This window comes from Mustela putorius, unplaced genomic scaffold, assembly GCF_011764305.1.
Source record: "Mustela putorius furo isolate JIRA1106 unplaced genomic scaffold, ASM1176430v1.1 tig00000450_pilon_pilon_pilon, whole genome shotgun sequence".
Classification (NCBI taxonomy): Eukaryota; Metazoa; Chordata; class Mammalia; order Carnivora; family Mustelidae; genus Mustela; species Mustela putorius.
The window spans coordinates 19,058,104-19,072,342 of record NW_025421385.1 but is presented as its reverse complement, the minus strand read 5'-3'; the positions used below and the strand labels follow the sequence as shown (position 1 = coordinate 19,072,342).

General features: G+C 36.8%; 1 long non-coding RNA gene across 1 annotated transcript; it reads right to left on the bottom strand.

Annotated features, from left to right (window-relative positions):
• Positions 1-3,178: 3,178 nt before the first annotated feature.
• On the bottom strand, positions 3,179-8,622 carry LOC123392120. The gene is made up of 3 exons (XR_006606811.1): positions 8,475-8,622; positions 6,199-6,351; positions 3,179-3,679 (listed from the first exon to the last, which is right to left on the bottom strand). It is a non-coding gene; the product is annotated as an uncharacterized LOC123392120 (long non-coding RNA).
• Between the last annotated feature and the right edge of the window lie 5,617 nt (positions 8,623-14,239).

Genomic DNA, 14,239 nt, shown 5'->3' with positions numbered 1-14,239 from the left:
AGAGCAGAGGCAGGAGCAGAGGGAGAGGAACAAGTAGACTCCACGCTCAAGACGGAGCCCAACACGGGGCTCAACATGGGACTCCATCTCACCACTGTGAGATCATGACCTAAGCTGAAATCAAGAGTCCAACGCTTAACTGACTGAGCCACCCAGATACCCCTACAATCATTTAACCTTCCAAGGCAGTTCTCTTCACTGAATAAAACCCATGTAAATGCCCGCTATAAAAAAGATATTGACACATAAAAATGCAACTTTATGGACCCATACAGTAGGCTAACTATAACTTATACATTACTTAAATATTCTAAAATAATGTATTTGTTTTCTGATTCAGAATCTGGAATAGCTTCTGGACTGGATTTGGGTATCCTCACCATTTGAGATCATTGTCAGGGAAAGTTTGAATGATAGTCTTCCTTTTGCTTATATAAATATCCTTATCAAAAGAAGACAGTTTTACAGTTGTCCCATAGACCTTGGAACATTCTTAAGGTCCTGAAATAAGTAGTTAGTATTTTTACTGTTGATTTAGTGGACATTGCTTAAAATAAAAAGCCAGTTTTTAAAGTAAGGACAAAGTCAATACTTTCCCTGTTTTATTCGACTCTCTTAGGTAAAGTTTCTCACCTGAAGTCTCTTGATATCTGCAGGGGTGTGCTATGTGCTTTAATAGCTTATTAATATTCTGATTAATAGCCATCAGGAAATTTTAAGTGCTGTTTCCCTATTCATTCTTTGTCACTCTAGCGCCATTTTGAGATTTGTTTGACTATCGTCACTGACCTTAATACTTCATTGGAAAAAAGAAAACTTTATAATTAAGTATTCAATACCCATGCTGTCTTTTCAAAAGAAGCCTTAAAATCACACCCGAAGAATTGTAAAAACAGCACTAAGTAGTGCTAATTTGTGAGTATTTACTTGGGGTTGGGAATGCCAAATAGCAAATAAAAGGCACTGTGAGCTGTGGTGTGAATGTTAATTGGTCAGTAAGAAATGAGAGATGTGGTGAAGTTCAAAGTTGTAGGAAATGACTAACCATAGGCAGCAATCCAGCAAAGTACTGAAAATCACGTGCTCCAAATTCACTCTCTGTGGCCTCCACTACTTCTGCAGAACTGCTTCAGACTTGCCAGCACAAGGGTAGGATAAATCATAAAGGGCAACAATTGCTTGTGTTGTTTCCAAATTGTTTCAATACCTATGCAATAGCTAACCTTTGCTCAGATTCATTAATTATAAAAGCAATTAAATATTTTGAAAAAGATATCAGTGGTTTTTATCAACATATATAATGAGTAATTTGACTTTGGATCCTCTGGAATTCTCCCATTTCTCTTAAATTAATTTTGTAATTTGGATTTTTCTAAATTCTCTCTTTACTCTGGGCTTCCTAAAGTGGAAATCATGGTATGTTGTATTGTCTATAGCCTCAGCATCCCCACCAGTGCCTATATAAATAAGGTGCTCAAAAACTGTGTGTGGAATTGCTTTGTTTTAAATACTGCTCCATTCCACAGATACAACTCTTTCTATTCCATAATAGCCCCTTCCCTTATTTATTTTATTTATTTAATTTTTTTGGTGTTATTTCCCCCTCCACTCTAAAGATTGCATTGATGAAAGTTAAAAATAACAAAAACCTACACGCTTTGTGTTTGCAAATAAGCTCATGAATGGAGTTCACATCTTTGATCTATTTCTTTTCTTTGTTCACATCTGTTGTCCATTTTAATAAAAATTCTCTTTCAGGGCTTGAACTGCAACTTTGATCTACCACCATGCTTTTGTCTACTGGACCTCAGCATGAGGCATCAGGCTGCAGAGATTTTCACGGGAGGAAAAGATAGAACATAAATCCCCAGTGACCTTCTAAAGAATGGATTTAATATTTTAACCGTACCTTTCTTTAGAGTACGAGGATGTTTCTAGGGTAGGTCAGACACTTAGAACTGTGTTTTGAAGAATTACTTGCATTCTGTTCCTTCTCAAGAATAGGTAATGCTTAAACCAGATATTAAATGTCCGTGTTTTAAAAAAAAAACAAAAACAAAACAAAACAAAACAAAAACAACAAAACCTCTGGATTAAGACATCACTGTGATCAGATTACAGAATGATTGCCAAAATTAGTTACTCACACTCATTTGTGACTTCAATACCATACCAAGTTGTGTGGCCTCTATTTTTGTTTGTTTGCATGTGCGTATGAGAACATGAGTTATGAAAAGAGAGAAATTAGTCAATTAGGCATTTAAGCAAAACAATATACTTGTGGTTTTATAAAGGAAATAGCCACCTAACCAGCTAAAACTTTTACTCTCCAAATAATTGTTAAAGCATTGTATAAATATATCTTAGGAAGAGACTCTCATTGTGTGCTTTGGAAAGCTATTTAGACTTGGCCCTCCAGCCCCCAAGCTTGCTGTTCACTTAGAAGATTCTTTTTTGGTTGCATTTCCACCAGGTCCCTTGTGTTTTAATATAATGTAAGCTTATAATTCTCCTTGATAATGTGTCCTTATTAATTTATTTCTAAAACAAGAGAAAATGGCCCCCAAGGTCTTTATTAATTTCTAAGATCTTCTTTCTCATTTATCAAAGAATATTAATTCATTTCAATTCTATCCCAATCTCTTCCTTTAGTATCAAGGGGCAGTCCTAGCAATGTAGTGTTTGTGAGAAACGGAACAGGGGAGGGAAGAAGAGATTTGTAGGTAAATTGAAGAAGCTTTTTCACAGGGGATTACTTTCTTTTTTGAAGGTGTTATGTTCAGGGTTTATGTTGAGAGAAATCTAGAGAAGAAAAACCATCAAATGCTGTGGTCTCACTACATTGCCCAGTATCTTTTAAAGGAACCCTAATGAGATAAGCAGCACTATTTCTCCAACACAAAGCAGGATAGGAAGATACCTCAGTACTGCGCAGTAGAGGAGAATAGAGAAATGAAGTCTCCTCACGACTATTTGCCCTCTTAGACAAGGAAGAATGGACTCCATTAGAGCTCTCTTTGTTGGCTCAACTAGTTACTATTTTAAAGCAGAAAATTCTGTATATAAAGTTGACTTTTTTCTTGATTTTTTCAACTCGAAAGAGGATCATGAAAACTCACATAATTGTAATCATTCCAGTTCAGATTTATTCACATGCTTTGCCTATAACATGGTGCTGCTGTGAACTTTCTGTAGGTTCATTGTGATCTGATCATGTTATCTTTATATGAATAAACATTCTTCTCGCCTTGGCCAGCTGTCTTGCCAATGTGTGCTATTAACTCCTAGAACCATTATATGCAAGTATTGAGGAAAACTCACCTCCGTTGTCAGAAAATCAACTCAAAACATACATCCTATTTAAAAAATATACCTAGAAAGTCTTGTTCTTTTAGGGAATCAATTACAAAAAAAAAAAAAGAAAAAGAAAGAAAGAAAGCATCAGTTTAGATATATATATTTTTTTTACTTTCTATGATCCTAAAAATTGCCTAAATACACACAGTTAGCTCCGAGAAATTGTGAACCTTAATATATCCAATTTGCCAGTAATATCATGCAGTCCACGTGTTTAGGTTTAAGTGTAGCAGTGGTATGTTTCTCCCAGCTGGTATGTATGAATACTTCAAAGTACTTGGCTCTTGACTGATGAAGATTCCATGTCTTATTGATTTGGTTTCTAGAAAAGTAGGGGATTTATTATTTTCTATGAGCTAGTGGCATTTGAGAAACACATGTGTAAAAGACTTGCAAAATTTATATACACAGGCATGTGGGAGCACTTTTATTGATCTCATATGAAGAAGTAAAATCTCCAGGTTCATTTTTTCTGTGGAATAAAGTCATATTATATAACTCTTTCATTTGCTGCCTACAGAATACATGGTAGAAAACTAAAATAAAATATTTGTTTTTAAAGCCAGATGGAAAATTGGGCTGGCTACATAATACAAAGTCTTCTAGAGGCACAGAAAAAAAAGTATAGCAAAGATTTCTATTTTTTGGAAATCATTTTAGAAAGAAAGCAAGGATTTCAATTTTTTTTAAATATTTTCAGAAAGAAAGGAAATTATTTTTTGAGAGATTAGGATTATTGAGTATTTTTTCTTTCTTCCTTTTTGCAAAGGAAAAAGAAAAAGCTTGCCTGAGACAAGACTCTGTGCTGCCAAATGTTAGCTGCTGAAGGCCCACAGTGAGGTCTAAGCAGAGTTCAAGGCTGAAATAAATGTCTAAACACAAGACAAGCATAGTTTCTTTCACCATTGCAATACTCCATGTATTAATCTAGAGTTCTTTTCTGCATTTTTGGTTTCTGTTTTTATAAAAATAAAAACCCTCAGTATAATGAGAGGAATAATTCCTGAAGCCACTAATGTGTTTCTCGGAGTCAGCACAGATTAGTCCCACTGGCACCGTTTCCTTCATTGTGTGTGTTTCCATACTCTCAACCTTAAATCTGCAGACTTTAGAGGTGTTTTTTTTTTTTTTTAAATCTCTCAACATGCAGAACAGAAGTTTCATCATTAAGTATTTTGTTGCTTGTCTTTAGAAGGCAATATTTTACAATGCAGTCTCCATTCTCAACTATTTTAGAAGGTAACTGTTGCCCAGCCACCAGAGTTTTTGGCATCTTTACCTTTTTGAGTTTATATTATGACTCATAGTCTTTTCATTCATGCTTTCATGGGAAAACTGATTAGTATCCACCGGATCTTTTATTGCAAATCATTTGTGTGTCTGTGGCATCCATGACAATAATGGCTAATATTCATGGAGAGCTTACTATGTACCAGGTGCTCTCCTGTGCTTTATACAAACTTATCTATCTACTGTTAGAGTTAGGTGATCTCATCAGATCAAGGACACTGAGGCACAAATACCTTAGTTAAATAACTTACTTAAGATCACTGAGTTGGTAAATGGTGGAGCCAGAATTCTAATCTAGGACGTCCGGCTTTAGAGCTCTAACATTTAACTAAGACCCTACGAACATGGATCAATCCACTGCTCTTATCATTATCTCCAGCACTAGGTGTTACTGGCCTTGACAAATGATGGAAAGATACACTGAAGCCACCCTAGGGTGGTTGATGGACCATGCTTTTGGGGAGGCCACTCTCTATACTGACTGACTGACCTAAATCATGTCATTTCTCACATAGGCTGAATATGAAGACTTAGGAGCCAGGAAAAGAAGCATGGGTGGCACTTTTTACACCTAGAAAAGTGACTCACTCCTGGGAAAATTTCAGCTAACAATCCCAAGATAATAGGCTCTGATAGATTAGAGCTGTGTCATCCAAGATGGTAACTAAAATCATATGTGGTTATTTAAATCCATTTTAATTAAATATAAATAAGATTTAAAATTTAGTTCTTCAGACACCCCTCATATGCTCAATAGCCACATGTAGCTAGGGGCTACTTGTTGAGTAGTAAAGATCCGCTTAATTTGTTGTGGAAATTTCTACCATACAACAGTATGGTAGAAAGTTTCAGATCTAAAGGTAGTTTCAGATAGTTTCAGATCTAAAGGTAAAAGGAACGGAAAGTTTGGCAGTGATGGCTGACACAGGTATCCAGAGGTGGCTGTTCCAAGGACAACTTCTTACCCAGATCCGAGCTGCAGCTGGACTTCAGCTGTCCCTTTACCCCAGTCACTACAGGTCACGGTCTGTTTTCTAAGTCTAACTCTGGAAGCCACCTATATTCCCTCCGAAAAATTTCTTTTCCATTTTAGTTAACCACAGTTGTGTTCTATTTGTTCCTGCAAGGACTTTTCCCAATAGAAGTTCCTTTACTTAGCATTTCCTCAAACTGAAAAACCCACCCTTCAGGAAATTGTTGATACTGGGTCATACATAGTAACCGAATTGCTCTTGAATCTCAGAAGGTAATTGCCTAGAAAAAAATACTGGTTTGGGGATAGAATTATGTAGACCTGAGATTGGTGTGAGGTTAATATCTTTCTCTTCTTTGGCCTAGTGAGATTTGGGCCCCAGGTCACTTGGGCAGTGAACTGAACTGTGGCTGCCACAGGAAGAAAACCAGGGGCCATATGGGGTGTGCTTTGTAAGAGCTCCATGATTTGTAGCTTTCAAGGACAAACATATAGCAAAGAATCCCAAATCTTTGGTAAATCTTGATGAAAGTTATAGCCAGTGCTACAGAGAATTACACAAATATGTTGTTCTATACCTGGGATGGATGATCTGGTAGAACTGTAGCTCCAAAGTAGTAACCATCAATAACAGCCGGCTATATTCAGCAGAGTGGCCCCCTTATAAGAATCATCTAGGTTTAAGCCAGTAGGATGGCAGATCGATAAGAGGACAAGAGTGAAGAGCTGGGCTGGAACAGAGGTCACAAATGAAACAACATCCTGGGTGAACGAAAAAAATCAGAAAAGCGTACTACACAATAACAACAACAACCACCACCTAAAACCTCAATTTCTTACAAGGGCTCATATACTCAAAGTCCATATATGGACTCATACGGACTCAAAGTCCAAAGCATAATTTGAGTTTTAATAGAAACATAATCTTACAAATTTTCTGAGCCTGAAAAGGTGATTGGCATCTGAATTATATAAGGAAGGACATTGTTTTGCCATGTGATGTATTCAACAATAGAATGGGCTGACTTGTGTACTAATCAGGTACTTATTAAATCACTGGAAGGACTCAGCTAGAAATAGGATAAACAACTGTCAGCCAAGCTGCGGGAAAGATTTCTGTGCAGGTGGGATTTTAAAAGCTTCCTCTCACCTAAAGGTTTTGTGAACCTTTGACTCTAAACAGAATAGCCTGTAAAAACTAATGTGATTTCTGTTATAAAAGTGACAAAATTTTCCTTAAAACCCAAGGAAAACCAAGAACATCCATTAAAATACTTGGAATTCTGTGGCTAGGCTTTCCAGATTAACTCTCTTAATGCCTGGCATTTTCCATTTTCTTTCTGTTTCCTTTGTGTGTAAAACAAACTATAGTTTTTCATAAGATGGAAGCTATTAAATTGTTTTAGTGGAAAGGTAAATGATTCTTAATACTATTAGGATTTTAATCAGAATATAGTGAACAGATCTTGGGAAATCTTAACCCTGTTTGCTACAAAGATTAAAACATTTCTCTGTAGAAAAACAATCCTATAACTCGTTCTGATTTCTTCAGTGTTCTACATATTTATGTTTCCAAGAACATTTCAGTCAGGGCCTGAGCAACTTGGGGAAATAGAATTATGGCTGAGTTTTCCAGGATATTCACATGTGCGACCAACTCTGTGGATATGCTTGGAATCTGCTTCTGGCCCAGGATCAGATACATACATAAACTCCTCATAAACTCATACCACATTTTCATCCTATCTGCTTCCAAGAGTAATTCTTCACAAATGCTGGAAGCCTGTTTTATGTTTTACTCATTTATTAATGGCCCATATAATCTGTAATTTTTCATACCTTTGGAGACTTCAGGTCTACCTTAATCTTTGCTTATTCTGCTTTTTGTATTTGTTTCTTTTTTAAGCTGCCTGTTCTCTCAGCATACACTATAAAGAAATATCAAAATAAAATATCTACATCTACATATTTATTTTTTTCTATATTTCCAGTATGGACATTGTTTATATATGGATGTGGTTTGCAAAATAGTAAGTTACCAACCATGTGATATTGCTTGCTTTGTGGTGTACTTTCCTATTTCTATCTGTATGTGTTCCTATGCCCTGTGAGTTTTGTACTTTGTTCAACAAGTAGGTTATAAGTAAGTTATAATTGCCCCTTTAGGGCAATTTTAATATATAGTCTGATAATGTCTTAAACATACTAGATATGTGATAATATTTTTATTTTTAAACATAAATATTTTTATATTGAACATGGCAAAAGTCAGCAAAAGGAAAGCATCTGTGAGCAGTCATAATATTAGATAATGTCCCTTGAGGACTATGGGACAGTCACTTCTAACTGCTTTGCATGAATTAACTTATTTAATCCTCAAAACAATCCTTTCACAAGGGTATTATTATTATTTCTCCTTTACCAACGAGAAAAATGAGGCACAAATAGTTACGTTCGTTGGCACAGTGTCACACAATGCATAAGTGGTGAAGTGAACATTTGAACTCAGATCCTGTGGCTCCAGAGCCCGGACCATGCTGTCTCCAAAGATGGAGAATAAGTTGAAAGACTTGGAAAATACAAGTTTTTCTTCCTTTTCATAAAATCTTCCATTGGGAGGATCAGTCATCAAGATGACAAGGAAATTGGATGTGTACCTTCCCCTCTAACATCAACACCAAACAGGCATCCTCTATTCCAGTACACAAGGAGACGGAATCAAATGGAGGACCACCACCTGCCCTAATTACAGTCTGAAAGGCAGGGAAAAGACATGGGCTGCTGAGCCTTATTTACTTCACTTGAGAGAATGTAGTTCTATATGCCACAAAAAGAAGCACAAATTCCCTCTAACCATTTTTTCCTGGTGATTTTCCAGTGATAAGCATCTTGCCTCAAAACTCCAGTGTTGCTTTATGTTTCTGCCTTAACCTGTGACAAAATTATATTGAGACAAGATTATAGATCAGTCTGGTTTTCCTCCCATACACAGCTCTGTGTGTATCAGAGGCATGCTTACACAGTCATTTATTTATTTAAAAAAACTATTGACTACTGTTCTATGCCAGACACTCTACATGATTGGGGCTATAAAGACAAATAAGACAAAATTCCTGTCCTCATTGAACTCACATTTTCATCAAAGATAGATAATTGACATACAGTTGCATGGGGGCAGGGGGAAACCAGCCTCTCTTAAACAAGTGAAATATATTCTGTTCCTACAAATGTTCATGCATTCATTCAAATGTATATTCATTCATCAAGCAGCTACAAAAAATATAATATGTAACGGGTGCTGTACAAATGGTAATTTGCTTCTGTAAAACATGTCCCAGAACTGAGCATAACTTCCCAGACATAAGACTATTGTAAAGTAGCACAGAGCTGTTAGTCTACCTGGCTCCAAACCCCAAGGTTAATTTATATTGACTGTACCTGATATTGTGCGGTCATCCCATACTGGGGGATACTATGATAAACACTTCTATAAAATCTGTCCCTAGATTTATGTACGTATATTTGCATGAAAGCCTTTTTGGGAATGGCTGGGAGAAACCACTCTCTGGTTGCATATAAGGAATAGTGGTGCTTCTTATAGATACCCAGTTTGCTTTAATAACGTGAATGTTACAACTATTATAAGTGGTTCTCATCCTAGTTCACTGATAGAAAATATAAATCATTATTTAGGGGTCTCTCCTCACCACACCTTATTCTACTGTCCCTGCTGGTCTGCCCAAGCATGAATACCGGACTTCATGTCAGACACATTCTGTGAACATTTCCTCTTATTTTTCTGTACTGACTTTCCCTTTGCTTCAATTTTTATTGATCTTGCACTTATTTTATCTTATAATAATGTATACTTCTTTGTGAATTACTTATATCTTATTGAAAGTGAGATTTGAAGGAGGAGAGATAATTAACTTGATATTTAGCAATATAGACAACAGATGACAATGAGAGAGCAGATTCTTTAACATTCCTTAAATTCGATATTATGCTTCCATCACTGCTGACTAAAATGTCACCTGTTTATAGTCTTCTGTCATCAATGTCCTCTACATGCCTGTGTTCTTTAACATTAATTAAACTACCACACACCTTAAGTTCCTTTGATTTCCCCTTGTGCATGCCCCTCATAGACTCCCTTTTTTTTCCCTGCCCCATTTCCTCTGTCCTTGTCCAGATCCTATGGCTGGATGAAGTCAGTCATTCTTCCAAATATCTCTACAGCAAATTCAGATTGGGGTATCTGTCCCATTTACAGCAATTCCCACAGCGACTGTTTCTATGATATACCTTGTCTCTCCTTTAGGGGACATGGGTTCTATCCTATTATACTTGTGTTCTGAACAGTAAATGCCAATGTCTTGCTTGATCTTACCTCCCTGGCCACAGTATTTGACTAGAAGTACTACATAACAGCCAGAAAGGCATCTAGTTGCAAGTAACTAAAACTGTTTAACAGTAGCCTAAGCAAACCAAGTTTGCTTTTTTCACGTAACAAGAATGATGGAGGTAGGTAGTGTACATTAATTACAGTGGCTCAAAAAATTAAGACCAATTCCCTTGGAATATCCACATAAATGGCAATTTATGGTCACTAGTTGGCCACTATGGTTCAAGGCATTATATCTGTTCTATCAAGTGGGTCCCTATCAAGTCCAATCCTTTTCATTAAGAGACCCAGTGGCCAGGGCAGGGGTGGGGGCAGGGGAGAGAATCAATGAGTTTTTAGAAACTCCTACGACATGGGAATCTTATCAGAATGAAGTAGGTTTTGAGGATAACTCCAGTGGTGAAAAAAAAAAGTTTGAAAAACAGAGTAAGATTGTAATGTTTAGCTTAAACTAATCATGATCAATCACATGATGCTAGGCCCACTACATCCCTAACAAACTCAGGGTTCTGTTATCAATTAAGAAATTGAAACTAGGTATTGATAGGTAGGTGAGCCCCAAGTTTGTCAGCATTTCATCCCATAGCCTCAGTAATTTTTTCCATGAATGAGCACATGACCCAAACCCAGCCAACAGAGCCCTCACACCAGATATCTAAACTCTCTGGCAAGACAGCTGCCAGTAGTCACAGATTAAGCCTAATAAAGAAATTTGCATGAGAGAAGGAACCTGGCATAAAGAGAAGTAAAGACAAGAGACAGAGAAAATCCAAATGACATTCAGGGCACTGATCGTTATGGAGTCATTGTCAAGGGCAGTTTACATCTACCTTGGCTATAGCAACCAGTCAATTCTCTATTATGTTCGAACTAGGTAATGTTAGATTTCTATCCCTTCCAAACAAAGACTTCCAACTCACCTTCTTTTTTTTTTTTTTTTAATTAACATAATGTATTATTTGCTTCAGGGGTACAGGTCTGTGAATCATCAGTCTTACTTAATTCACAGGCCTCACCATAGCACATACCCTCTCCAATGTCCACAATCTAATCACTCTATCCCTATCCCCCCACCAACCCTCCAGCAACCCTCAGTTTACTTCCTGAGATTAAGAGTCTCTTACAGTTTGTTTGTCTCCCTCTCCAGTCTCATCTTGTTTCATTTTTTTCCCTCCCTTTCCCCCAGGATCCCCCACCCCATCTCTCAAATTCATCATATCAGAGACATCATATGATAATTGTCTTTCTCTGATTGACTTATTTCATATTTGTGCTGCCCAAGCAAGTATGCTGATTGACTTATTTCATTTAACATAATACCCTCTAGTTCTATCTACGTTATTGCAATTGGCAAGATTTTTTGGGTGTGATGGCTGCATAGTATTCCAGTGTGTGTGTGTGTGTGTGTGTGTGTGTGTGTATCTCACATCTTCTTTATCCATTCATTTGTTTATGGACATCTTAGTTCTTTTCCATAGTTTGGCTATTGTGGACATTGCTGCTATAAACATTCGTGTGCATTGCCCATTTGGATCATTACATTTGTATCTTTGGGGTAAATACCTGATAGTGTGGTTGCTGGGTCATAGGGTAGCTGTATTTTCAACTTTTTGCGGACCCTCCATACTGTTTTCTAGAGTGACTGCACCCTATAGAAATGCATATTTCTATGTATAGAAACGCAACTGATTTCTACACATTGATTTTATATCCTAACACTTTACTGAATTCCTATATGAGTTCTAGCGGTTTTGGAGTGGAATGTTTGGGTTTTCCACATAAATTATCATATCATCTGCAAAGAGTGAGAGTTTGACTTCTTCTTTGCCCATTCAGATGCCTTTTATTTCTTTTCGTTGTCAATTACTGAGGCTAGGACTTCTACCAACTCATCTACTTCTTAAAATGTTTCCCTGCTTCAGTTAGTGTAGTATTGAGCTCTTCGAATTGTTTTTCTCAACCATAAACCCAGTGATGACTCCTATTTAAGTAACCTGACTTAAATACAACTCACCAGTCTATACTTTGGCCATGTCAAACTTTTAATACTCCTAAAACATGCCTTCATTGCCATGACATTGTCTCCTTTATCTGAGATGTCTTTCCCCACATTATCCAACTAGATGACTCCAATTAATTCCTCAGGGCCCAACTCTGCATTACCTGTCTTTACAGCTTCTACTGACCTGTATAGGTACACTCACACCTAAACATGCATATACACACCTGCAAAAAGTCTCACTCCTCCTTTTCTCATCTCCAACAGTCCCTTTTACATGTCTTTATTACAATGTGGGTTCCATTGTAGTATAATTCCTCTCAGCTAAGTGTGAGTCCTGCAAGGGCAGGAACTGAGAAAACTCAACGAGTGTTTAAGTGAAATAAGCAAAATATTTGCACAAGTGGAGGAAGAAAGGAACTCTGAAAATCTTCTGAATTTTTCACCCATTTGGCTTATATTCAATTACATTCCTCAGTGCTTTGAACTATTCTTGAACTATTATTATAGTCACCTCCCATCTTGGAATAACGTTACTGATACTTTATGATTTGAAGACTATGTCTATACATAATGATATGCTTATGTACAATAAACCTGGTATTGTGTCTTAGCTCAGTTTGTCTTAGCTCCATTCTGATGATTGGATTCTATAATTAGAAGCTTTCCTCCCATACTTATGTATGGCTTTAAGAATTATCACTTCTATATTTCTACATCTATTGATAATATGTGGAGCAGGATAGAATTTAGAGTTGTGTTGGACACCCACTAGGACCCTTCTATAAACTTGCCATTGCTCTATGACCAATGGTCGTTGTGCCTAATTATTATTATTTTTTAATTATTGAGGTATAATTCACATGAGCTTCATTTTTTTATCTTACTGTGATTCCATCTAAATAGAGTTTCATCTAAGTCACAGTTCTTAATCCTGTTTTCAAGAAACCAGTAATTTTGGAATGAGATTAAAAATTCATGAATAAATATGCTTATTTTAGAGATGAAGAAACCCAGCTTCAGAAAAACTATGTGACTTGTGAAAGCTTATGGAACTGATAAATGGGAGAATAGGGTCATTTTTCTGATTCTAAATCCAATGCTTGTTTTATTATACAACAACTACCTCAATAGAAACTCTATCAAATGTCCTACTGAAATAAAACACTGTACCTGTAGCATTTTTTTTTAATCTACCACTCAACGAAGCTCATTTAAATAGGAAATGGTGTTTCTTTGGTATGATTTGTTTTCAGTGGAATTTCTGAACAATCATGGTTTCTTTTTCTAGATGTTTACCATCTGTTAATAATCTAGTTTAATCTGCAATGTCTCTTCTGGTTATCCAAGACACCTCTGGTCAGAGTGTTTGCTCAGCTTCTTATAACCTCCAAAACTATTAAGACTTCTGTAGATTTTTCATGCTTGGAAACATTTCTATTCAGGAGTTACATAATCCAAGGAGGTTGAATACGACTAAGGAAAGATCAGTGAACAAGCTGAACAACCGTAATTCTTTTTTTCTTTTTTAATCTGGAAAATATTCTCTTCTCAGCTATTATCATGAGTAGTTTCAACATTACTATATAAAAAGAGGTTACGGACAAAAAACCATTTTGGAAGAGAAGGACTACAGATTTGTCTTGAATTTGTACGCATAGCAAGTTCACTGTTTGTTTTGATTTAGATTTCTATGCATTTGGTATGTTTGGAGGTAATGTTATGGAGATTGGGGTGGGGAACTAAAGCACTGCCCCCAGCTACCTTTGGTGTTGTCACTGGATCCAGGCCAGTTACTTCACATGCCTGAATTCCTATCTCATCCAACTGACATGCTTGCTTTGCAGTTAATAGGACCAAGGACTGAACAGAAGCCTGCTAATTGTCCAGACCACTCATGTCTGGTTGCCAATTGGCAGTTTCCCCTGGAACAGTAGTACATTGCTCAGGGAGAGAAGTCATTGTAGACCAACCTGGGACATTTCCATCCCCCAAGGGGAGCACAGCGGAGGGACTCAAAGATTTTGCCAACCAGAAGTCTGAAGACTTAATTTCTCCAGGGAGGAACAGCCTGCTGTGCAAGCCAATAAAATCACAAACCAAGAAATCCAGACTATAAAAAACCTCTTCATAAAATTCACACTGTGTTGGAGGTAAGGACTAGATCTATCCTTAAATCTCCCCATTTTGACTGCCAATGAAAAGAAGAAGAAGA